The sequence below is a fragment of the Cannabis sativa genome, chromosome X (genome assembly GCF_029168945.1).
Source record: "Cannabis sativa cultivar Pink pepper isolate KNU-18-1 chromosome X, ASM2916894v1, whole genome shotgun sequence".
NCBI lineage: Eukaryota > Viridiplantae > Streptophyta > Magnoliopsida > Rosales > Cannabaceae > Cannabis > Cannabis sativa.
This window is the reverse complement of record NC_083610.1, coordinates 27,173,106-27,184,568: the sequence shown is the minus strand read 5'-3', so window position 1 is coordinate 27,184,568 and position 11,463 is coordinate 27,173,106. Positions and strand designations below refer to the sequence as shown.

The 11,463-nt window shown below is 36.7% G+C and overlaps 1 non-coding gene across 1 annotated transcript; it reads left to right on the top strand.

Moving 5' to 3' along the window:
- The first annotated feature begins 9,672 nt into the window (after positions 1-9,672).
- On the top strand, positions 9,673-9,779 carry LOC115708423 (small nucleolar RNA R71). The gene has a single exon (XR_004009924.2). It is a non-coding gene; the product is annotated as a small nucleolar RNA R71 (small nucleolar RNA).
- The last annotated feature ends 1,684 nt before the right edge of the window (positions 9,780-11,463 follow it).

The following is an 11,463-nucleotide window of genomic DNA, read 5'->3' as shown; positions in this document are numbered from 1 at the left end:
GTTCTAGATCTCTCTTTTATCTTTCCGGAACATCTTGAATCGTCCAATTCCGAGCAATATCGAGAGAGTTATGACCAAAATATTATCAGTCGATGCAGCAGAAAAAAAATATCTCGTTTGAGGTTTCCCAAAAATTTAAATCCGAATGGGAATTTAAATATTGCGTTTTTTCATATTTTTAGGCCTTCAATGCCTATATAAAGGGAAGAAGGGAATTGATTTCAGCAAGCAATTTTAGAGAGAAAAACAGAGAGAATATAGATGCAAAGTGGAGAGATCAACTGCAATATTGGAGGCATTCTTCAGAGGGTTTTCAGCATTCTTCTCTTCTCTATTTTTATCTTTTTTCTTAAAGTTAATATGTGTGATTGTGCTCTCATGAACATGTGTAGCTAAACACTTTAATTAGGATTAGATGGATATTGTTTAACATTGTTTATGGTTTTAATATGATTAATTTTCCCCCTAATTTCTATGTATTCTATTTTATTTGTGCTTAATTACTTTTAATTGCCTGATCACCAATTAACAGTCTATGATTTTGATGCGAGATCTGAGAAGTGAGTGTCAAATATGCTATAGTAGAATAGAACTGAATTTCGATATAGGACGAGAGTACCTATATGGTTTAGATAGCTTATAGGGTTTCTGTGTTTAATGCCTGCTGCATGTTAAATTTATCACAAGAGTAGAAAGTTTGCATGTAATTGAGATTTATATATCTGAGAAGACTATAAATTACCTTAGTAAACCTGCTATTGCATAGAAATTAATATTAGGAAAATAATCATATTAGGCCATATTCAATAGAAACAATTGAAATCGAAGCCCTAGTTTTTATTAACTTTCAATTTTCTTGTATACTTGTTTCTTACTAGTTTCTTATTCTTAATTCTTTCTTTATTTTTTATTTAACCAAATAGAAGTAAGTTTAATTTTAACGTACTTAACTACACTACCTGTGGGATCGACCTCACTCCTAGTGAGTCTACTACTTTAAACGATACGTACACTTGCGTGTGCAAAAATATCGCAACAAGTTTTTGGCGCCGTTGCCGGGGAGTGATAGTTAATATTATTAAAAATTAAATTTTGTTCTAATTTGGTTTTCTTTTTAGTTTTAGTATTAATTTTTTTTTTTGTTTCAAATTTTTATCTTTTTAGTACTAATTTAGTTTTATTTTGTTTTACTAATGTTTTATTGATGAGCTTGACCTGCAAGATAAATTCTGATGCTATATCTTGAGGATTTTGCCCAACAACACAATGAACCTTTCTATTCTGCTTGGAGGAGATTTAAAGAGTATGGAGAGAGATGTTATCCCACTTTCTCAAGTGGGTGTTTTAAGTGGCTCTTTTATAATGGACTTAATGATGAAACAAGAAGCTGGGTTGATTATGGAGCAAAAGCAACTGGAGTGCCTCTATTAATGAGAGGCTATGATGTAATAAATCTATTGAATAATATGGCAGATTTTGATTACGATTGGCATTGGGATCCATCGCTTCAGGGTTGGAGTCACCAATACCCACCTTATTGCCCAAATTCATCTCAACAATCTGAAAAAGAGGAACAACTCCTAGCACTTATGCAATCACTTCCAGGAGAGATTAATCGCTTAACTGACATGGTGAGGTCCTTATGTGATAATTTAGTGGCTCATGATTCAGAATGTAATAACTCCAATACTGAAAGTTATGAGAGTTATTGCAACCATGAAGAAGGGTCATTAGTTGAATACAAGGAAGATAATGAGCCTACAATTGAAGATCAAGATCCTTGTGAAGAGGAACTCATTGAATATGAAATCACAAGTGAGGGTATGAATAGCCATGTGGAGAGTGAGCAACAAGAAGAAGGGTTGTTAGATGAAAGTGTAGCTACTGTGACATTGGAGGATGAGGAAGCACATGACATCATTGATTCGACTTCATCAATGATATTGACTAATAAACCACCAATGAATCCATGTATTTCATCAACACCATATTATATCCTCTACAAGCTACGAAAGGCTTCTCCCCAAGCACATCATCCAAAGTCTTATGTTGTTGGTGCTGACTTTGGTTCAAACTCATCGCTTGCCAAGCTTGAAGGCAAGTACAATAACAATTTTCAAGTTGTCTTGCATGACGCTTATTACGGGCGTCAACCGCTTATTGATGTGGGGCTCAGGTAAGTTTCCTTTCCTTTTCCTTTAATGTCACATTGGGGACAATGTGTCACTTTAGTTTGGGGGGGTGACTTAATTTTTATTTTTATTTTGAGTTTTTTTTTTTTTTCGAGTTTTATGACTTTTAATTTTTAGTTTTTAGTTTTTATTGTTTTGAGTCAATTTTCTTAATATGAGTCAATCTGAAAGTAGGTAGATAGCATGATTTGAAAAGTTTATTTATTTTTTCGAAAAATCCGTGTGGTTGGTGATGTTATACTCTTGACTAATTTTAATTTTGTGCTTTAAAAGAACATAGAATCATATTAAGTAATTTTTCTAGTAATTGAATTGATTTATGTATGCTAATTTGACATGTGGAAAGTTATTTGGAAAATTCTAGAACTTGCTTGCTTGCTATTTGAGGCGAAATAATAAATTATGCATGATTAGGAAAGTGATTTAGGCAATTTTTTGGATCGATTGTGTCTTTCAAGCCATCCTTGTAGTTTTTATCCTAGTTACCTTTTTTGAACCTTAACCTATTCTTTATTCTACACATATTGAGCATAAAAAGATAAACTCATGAATATCCACAATTTAACCCTAATTATACCATAAGTAGATCTATAGTTTGGGGGAATTTGGATGGGAAGTTTGTTGTATGTGTGTGAAAAAAAAAGTATGAAAATTGAGAGAATATAAAAAAATTTGATTGGAAACAACTTGAAAAAAGAAAAGAAAATAAAATCTGACAATTAGTGTCAAATCTAGAAAAAAAAAATAAATATAAAGTTGTTACAATTTTGTTGAAAAAAAATTAATTAAATATCTCTCAAGTAATTAGAAAAAGGGGTATTGTGATTGTGTGAAAAATATTTTGGGTGACTTGATTGGAGAAGCTTATGGTATATTAAAACATAAATGACCATTTCAACTACCTTTACCCTAAGCCTAACAATACAAGCCTAGAAAGACCTTCTGATTCTTGGTTGTGCATTAATCTATATTAGTGGAGAATAGTAAGTATTGCAAGCATATGGAATTCTGGGTTAGTGGATTGATGATTATAATTGGCATGCATAAAGTGATTTAATTTTTAGTTAATTATATTTTATGGTTTCATGAGCTAAATGAAAATAAATTGAAATCTGTCAAATGTGTAATTGAACTGAAATTCTGGATTATATGCATAAGTGAATTTTTTTTTCATAATCATGTTATTGAAGCTACTTGAAAATTTCTCATGTTTTGGAGATTGACTTGTATAATGTTTATTTAGTGTCTTACTCGAGGACGAGTAAAAGCTTAGTTTGGGGGAATTTGTTAGGTTATTTTTAGTATTAATTTTAGATTAATTTTAGTATATTTTTAATTAAATTTTAATCGTGTTTGGAGCATTTTTACGCTTGTTATCTTTTATTTGTGCATATTTAAAATAGAAGAAGATTAGAAAAATATTAGAGAAAAAGATGGGAAAAAGATAAAAATATCATGATATTTAAAATAGAGAAAATTGTGCAAGCTGAACCTTCAAGCCTGAATTCGACGGTGTTCTGTTTAGATTTTGGAAAAAGTCAAAACATGAAAGTTCTAGATCTCTCTTTTATCTTTTCGGAACATCTTGAATCGTCCAATTCCGAGCAATATCGAGAGAGTTATGACCAAAATATTATCAGTCGATGCAGCAGAAAAAAAATATCTCGTTTGAGGTTTCCCAAAAATTTAAATCCGAATGGGAATTTAAATATTGCGTTTTTTCATATTTTTAGGCCTTCAATGCCTATATAAAGGGAAGAAGGGAATTGATTCAGCAAGCAATTTTAGAGAGAAAAACAGAGAGAATACAGATGCAAAGTGGAGAGATCAACTGCAATATTGGAGGCATTCTTCAGAGGGTTTTCAGCATTCTTCTCTTCTCTATTTTTATCTTTTTTCTTAAAGTTAATATGTGTGATTGTGCTCTCATGAACATGTGTAGCTAAACACTTTAATTAGGATTAGATGGATATTGTTTAACATTGTTTATGGTTTTAATATGATTAATTTTCCCCCTAATTTCTATGTATTCTATTTTATTTGTGCTTAATTACTTTTAATTGCCTGATCACCAATTAACTGTCTATGATTTTGATGCGAGATCTGAGAAGTGAGTGTCAAATATGCTATAGTAGAATAGAACTGAATTTCGATATAGGACGAGAGTACCTATATGGTTTAGATAGCTTATAGGGTTTCTGTGTTTAATGCCTGTTGCATGTTAAATTTATCACAAGAGTAGAAAGTTTGCATGTAATTGAGATTTATATATCTGAGAAGACTATAAATTACCTTAGTAAACCTGCTATTGCATAGAAATTAATATTAGGAAAATAATCATATTAGGCCATATTCAATAGAAACAATTGAAATCGAAGCCCTAGTTTTTATTAACTTTCAATTTTCTTGTATACTTGTTTCTTATTCTTAATTCTTTCTTTATTTTTTATTTAACCAAATAGAAGTAAGTTTAATTTTAACGTACTTAACTACACTCCCTGTGGGATCGACCTCACTCCTAGTGAGTCTACTACTTTAAACGATACGTACACTTGCGTGTGCAAAAATATCGCAACAAGTTTTTGGCGCCGTTGCCGGGGACCGAACCCGGGTCACCCGCGTACACTACTTTAATCGAGATTTTTTTTTTCACGATTTTCACGGTTTTACTGTAAAATTACAAATGCAAACTATCCTAAGTGCAATGAAACGAATTAAAATGCCACAAAACACTTGTAAATGTCTTCTAAAAAGAATTAAAAGAAAAATAACGTAAAATTAAATAAAAGATTGGGTTGCCTCCCAATAGCGCTGCTTTATCGTCACTCAGCTAGACGTTGACCGAGATCTTCATAGTGGCGCCAGAATTATGGCGGACTTGGCTTGGTCGAATTGACCTCCCAAGTAGATCTTTAACCGCTGCCCGTTAACTTTGAAAGTATTAGGGCCTTCACCTTTTAGTTCCACTGCTCCATAAGGAAACGCTTTGACCACTGTAAATGGCCCTGACCACCTTGACTTCAATTTACCAGGAAACAACTTCAGCCTTGAATTGAAAAGTAGAACTTGTTGCCCAGGTTGAAACTCCTTCCTAACTAAATTTCGGTCATGCCACCTTTTAGTTCTCTCTTTATAGATCTGAGCGTTCTCATAAGCCTCATTCCGGAATTCTTCCAACTCATCCAACTGCAGTAATCTTTTCTGACCAGCAGCCTTTAAATCCATGTTCAAAGTTTTCATTGCCCAGTACGCTTTGTGTTCTAGCTCCACCGGTAGATGACAAGCCTTTCCAAACACCAACCGATATGGTGACATCCCGATTGGCGTCTTGAACGCTGTTCTATAAGCCCACAATGCGTCATCCAACTTTCATGACCAATCTTTCCTTGATCTCTGCACCGTTTTCTCCAGAATCGTCTTTATTTCCCGGTTAGAAATCTCAGCTTGGCCATTACTTTGCGGATGATAAGGTAGAGCAGTTCTATGACGAACACCATATCTCGAAAGGAGTGCTTCGAATTGTTTGTTGCAGAAGTGACTCCCTTCATCGCTTATGATTGCTCGGGGAGTACCAAACCGCGTGAATATGTTCTTTTGAAGGAACCGAAGAACTGTTTTACCATCATTAGCTGGTGTGGCTGCAGCTTCCACCCATTTTGACACATAATCCACAGCTAATAGGATGTATAGATTGCTAGAAGATGAAGGAAAAGGACCCATAAAGTCTATTCCCCATACATCAAACAATTCTACTTCCAAGATTCCTGTCAAAGGCATTTCGTTTCTCCTTGAGATGTTTCCTGTACGCTGACAACGATCACAAGCCTTAACAAAAGTACTGGCGTCCTTGAAAAGTGTTGGCCAAAAGAATCCGCTCTGCAACACCTTGGCAGCTGTTCTAGTTCCACTAAAGTGTCCCCCACATGGTAGAGCATGACAGTGATTAAGAATAGAGTACATCTCCTCTTCAGGCACACACCTTCTTATTATCTGATCTGCACAGTGCTTGTAGAGGATTGGCTCTTCCCAGTAGTAGTGTTTCACCTCAGAAAAGAATTTCTTTAGTTGTTGTCGAGATAGCTCAGGAGGAGTGATATTGGCAGCCAAGAAGTTAACATAATCAGCATACCATGGTACCATCAGACTTTCCCTCACACTAAAGAGTTGTTCATCGGGAAATTGTTCATTTATTTGTACCTCTTTCGTATTCTGACTTTCTTCCAGCTCTAGTCTTGACAAGTGATCTGCTACCAGGTTCTCTGTACCCTTCTTATCTTTTATTTCTAGATCAAATTCTTGCAAAAGAAGAACCCATCGAATTAGTCTTGGTTTGGCATCCTTCTTAGTCATCAAGTACTTGATTGCTGAATGATCTGTATACACTATCACTTTATTGCCAATCAAGTAGGGTCGAAATTTGTCACATGCAAACACTATAGCCAGCATCTCTTTTTCTGTAGTAGCGTAATTCAGTTGGGCATCATTCAAGGTTTTGCTTGCATAGTAAATAGTTCTGAATACCTTGTCAACCCGTTGTCCCAACACTGCTCCAATCGCATAATCACTTGCATCGCACATGATTTCAAAAGGTAATTCCCAATTTGGTGTAGTCACGATCGGTGCTGAGATTAACTTATCCTTGAGAATCTGGAATGCTTCAAGACAATCTTTCCCAAATTCAAAAGGTACTCCACTAGCGAGAAGATTAGATAGCGATTTGGCAACTTTGGAGAAGTCTTTGATAAATCTTCTGTAGAACCCGGCATGACCCAAAAAGCTTCGAACTCCCTTAACTGAAACTGGAGGAGGCAAGTTCTCAATTGTAGATACTTTGGCTCTGTCAACCTCAATACCTTCTTTCGAGATTTTATGCCCCAGCACTATTCCTTCCGTAACCATGAAATGGCATTTTTCCCAGTTCAACACCAAATTAGAATCTTCACACCTTGTTAAGACCAATTCCAAGTTGCTTAAACATTAGTCAAACGATGAACCAAACACTGAAAAATCATCCATGAACACCTCGATGCATTTTTCTATTAGATCTGAAAATATAGCCATCATACACCTCTGAAATGTTGCTGGAGCATTACACAGCCCAAATGGCATTCGTCGAAAAGAAAAAGTACCATATGGACATGTGAATGTCATTTTCTCTTGATCCTCCGGTGCTATAGCTATTTGGTGATACCCTGAGCACCCATCAAGGAAATAATAGTACTCTTGACCTGCCAACTTGTCTAACATCTGATCAATGAATGGGAGTGGAAAGTGATCTTTTCTTGTGGCCTTGTTGAGTTTCCGGTAGTCAATGCAAATTCTCCATCCAGTGACAGTTCTAGTTGGGATGAGTTCATTCTTTTCATTCTTCACCACCGTCATCCCTCCTTTCTTTAGAACAACCTGGACTGGACTTACCCATTTACTATCTGAAATAGGATACGCTACCCCAGCATCTAACCACTTTAAGACTTCTTTTCTGACAACCTCCTTCATTGGTGGATTTAATCTTCCTTGTGCATCAATGGTAGGCTTCACTCCTTCCTCCATTAGGATTATGTGCATTACAGTTGAAGGGCTGATCCCTTTAATATCTGCTAAAGTCCATCCAATGGCTTTCGTATGCTTCCTTAGAACCCGTAATAGCTTGTCTGTCTCTACAGAAGATAGGGAAGATGCCACTATAATAGGAAGTGTCTTACTTTCTCCCAAATATTCATACCCGAGATGATCTGGTAGGACTTTTAACTCTAGTTGAGGAGGCTTTTCAGTAGATGGGGTAGGCTTTGTTGGTATGACTCCTAACTCTTCATAGTATCTTCTATTCAACGGTCCATAAGAGTCGAGCCACATAGCATACTCATAAGCTTCCTTACCGTCTTGTTCCACCACCTCCTCCTGTACCAAAGTCAGATTAAGAGGGTCTTCAATGTGCGTCTTTGTCTCCACCAACTGGTCCACCACATCAATTGCAAAACAGTTTTCACTAGCCGTAGGGTAGGTCATTGCTTTGAGCACATTAAATACAACTTCATCTCCTTGCACCCTCAGCTTTAACTCTCCTTTCTGAACGTCAATCAGTGCTTTCCCTGTTGCCAAGAAAGGTCTCCCCAGGATGATAGGAACATTGCTGTCTTCTTCCATATCCAGAACAATGAAGTCAGCTGGAAAGATGAACTTGTCAACTTTTACTAACACATCCTCAATCACTCCTCTGGGATGAGCTAGTGATCGATCCGCCAATTGAAGAGTTACCGTGGTTGGCTTTGCTTCACCCAGCTGTAGTCTTTTAAACACTGACAAAGGCATTAAGTTTATACTGGCTCCCAAATCACATAGTGCATTAATTCCTTCAATTTTTCCAATAGTACAAGGAATAGTGAAGCTCCCTGGATCTCTGAGCTTTGGAGGGAGTTTCTTCTGTAGAATAGCGCTACACTCTTCAGTTAGAGCCACTGTCTCATAATCTTCCATCTTCCTCTTCTTTGACAAAATTTCCTTCATAAACTTCACATAACTTGGCATCTGCTCTAGAGCTTCAGCAAAAGGAATGTTAATGTGAAGTCTTTTGAAGACTTCTAGAAACTTGGTGAACTGCTTGTCTAAGCTTGACTTTCTGAGCCTCTGAGGATAGGGTATTTTTACATGATGATCAATGCTAATAGGTGGAGACTGTTGTGGTAGTGCTGAGCTTTCAGTAGCTTTCTCTGCTGTTGGTGTTGGTGTTTGCACTGGTTGAGCATTTATTTCTTCATCTACCTCAACTGGCTGTGGTAACTCAGGCCCATCATACTTCTTACCGCTCCTCAGGGTAATTGCTTTGCAGTTTTCTTTAGGATTAACTTCAGTTGTGCTAGGCAAATTTCCTTGAGGGCGGGTTGCTACCTGAGTTGCTAGCTGGCTCATCTGAGTCTGCAGGTCTTTAATTGAAGATCTAGTTTCAGTCATAAACTGGAGCAGTAAATCTGTTTGCAAACTAGAATTTCCACCAGAGGCTTGTTGCTGATTAAACTGTTGGTTCTGATTGTGTTGCTGATAGAACCCACTGTTTCTTCAGTTGTTATTCTGGTTGAACCCATAATTGTTGTTGTTGTTGTTCTGTGAAAAATTCCCAATGGCCTTAGCTTCATCCATTGGCAAATCATCCACATCTGCTTGACACTCCGAAAAGTGATGACTTCCTCCACATAACTCACAAACAATTTGGGCTTGTTTAGCTTGCCCTGCAATTAGCTTTGTCAATGCCTCAACCTGAGCTGTTAACTTTGTGATGGCATCAACTTCTAACACACCAGCTACTTTCTTAGATTGACTCCTTTCAGTTGGCCACTGCTGGTTGTTTAGAGCCATCTCCTCCAATAGATCATACGCCTCATTAGCACTCTTTCTCATAAAAGCTCCGCCCGCTGCTGCATCTATTAGAGTTCTAGTATTACCAACCAACCCGTTGTAGAAGTTGTGAACCAGCATCCACTTCTCTATACCATGATGAGGACACCTCCTGATCAGATCTTTAAACCTCTCCCAAGCCTCATGGAGAGATTCATTATCTTGTTGGCAGAAATTATTGATTTCTCCTCTCAGCTTTGCAGACTTCGCTGGAGGAAAGAACTTTGACAAGAATTTGGTTGCCAGATCATTCCAGGTGGCAATAGAATTGGGTGGCAAGGAGTTCAACCAACTCTTAGCTCGTTCTCTGAGCGAGAATGGAAACAGTCTCAGTCGAATGGCATCATCGCTAACTCCATTAACTTTAAAAGTTTCACAAAGTTCCATGAAGTTAGAGAGATGTAGATTAGGATCTTCAGAAGGGAGGCCACCAAACTGAACTGAAGACTGCACCATTTGAAGGATGGCAGGTTTAATCTCGAAGTTGTTTGCATCCACTGCCGGTGGCCTGATACATGACTGCACTCCCGTCAGAGTTGGGAGAATGTAATCTCTCAAGCTACGGCCATTAGCTTGATCTTCCACAGCGCCTCCATTATTCCCGTTGTTACCCCCATTGTTTCCAACATTATTGTTCACATTGGCAGCCATGATTTCTGATGTTTCAGCTGTTGCTGAAACTCTTTCTTGCCTCTTATTCTTTCGATTCCTCCTGGAAGTTTTCTCGATTTCAGGATCAACTGGTAATATGACTGCTTGTCCTTGACGGTGCATACACTTAGGATTCCTGAAATAGATCAAGAAAATATTGCAAGAAAAAGGTTAGAAAATCAGCAAGAGAAAAATATACCAAAGTAGAAGTTAGTATAATTTTGGGTAATATTAATCTTTATACAATTCCCCGGCAACGGCGCCAAAAACTTGTTGCGAAAATTATTAATTACTACGCAAGTGCACGCAATCAAGTAGTATACTCACGCAAGTGAGGTCGAACCACAGAGAATTGGATTAATTACTACTAAACTATACTTATAATTCTATTTGGCAAATCAAAAGTATTTATGATTGAAAAAGGAAGAAAGAAATTCAAGAAACTTAAAGAAACAAGTGAATATTAATCAAGATGAGAGAATAGGGAGACGAATCCTGTTGTTAAGTTACCAATGTTAATGTCTAATTGCTATCCTTCTCTTGAAGTGAATGACAGATTATAAATTAACCTAACTCTTTTCAGATCTTCTAGGTTCTAAATCTCGTGCTCTCTAATTAATCTCTTAATTAAACTAACATGAAATCAACATTAAGCAATAATCTAAATGTCACAAAGGCTATGTAAATACTTTCGTTTCACATCAAAACCTAGACTATCCAATTTTAGCATTCTCAATTCTCACTTTTCAGATTTCGAATTGAGAGCATAAAACATGTAAAAGGTGATCAATCTTACACATGGAAATTAAACACAAATATGAATAGTGTTCACAATCAAGATGAAGGAATGATAATTATTCATTAACTAGGAAAAACTTAAACAACATTCATCATTCTCCCTAGATAGGAGTTTAGTTCAAAACATCCATAATCAAATCCATAATTAACATTGAAATAGAAAAGAACATAGAAAAATTAAAGAGAAGAGAAAGAACTAGTTGAAGCAATTGATTCGGGTCGCCACAAGCCGCTCTTCTAGCCTCCTCCTTTGTATCTAGGGTTCCAATTCTGAATACTCTCTAATTTTCACGAACCCTTGCTATTTAAACCAATTCTCATCTTTAAAATTCGTGAAATTACGAAATTGCCAAAAAATCCCGTCATAAGGGTCCCCGTCGCGACCGGCAAAGCCCCCGTCGCGACGGGAGTTCAACTTTGAATTTTTGAAACT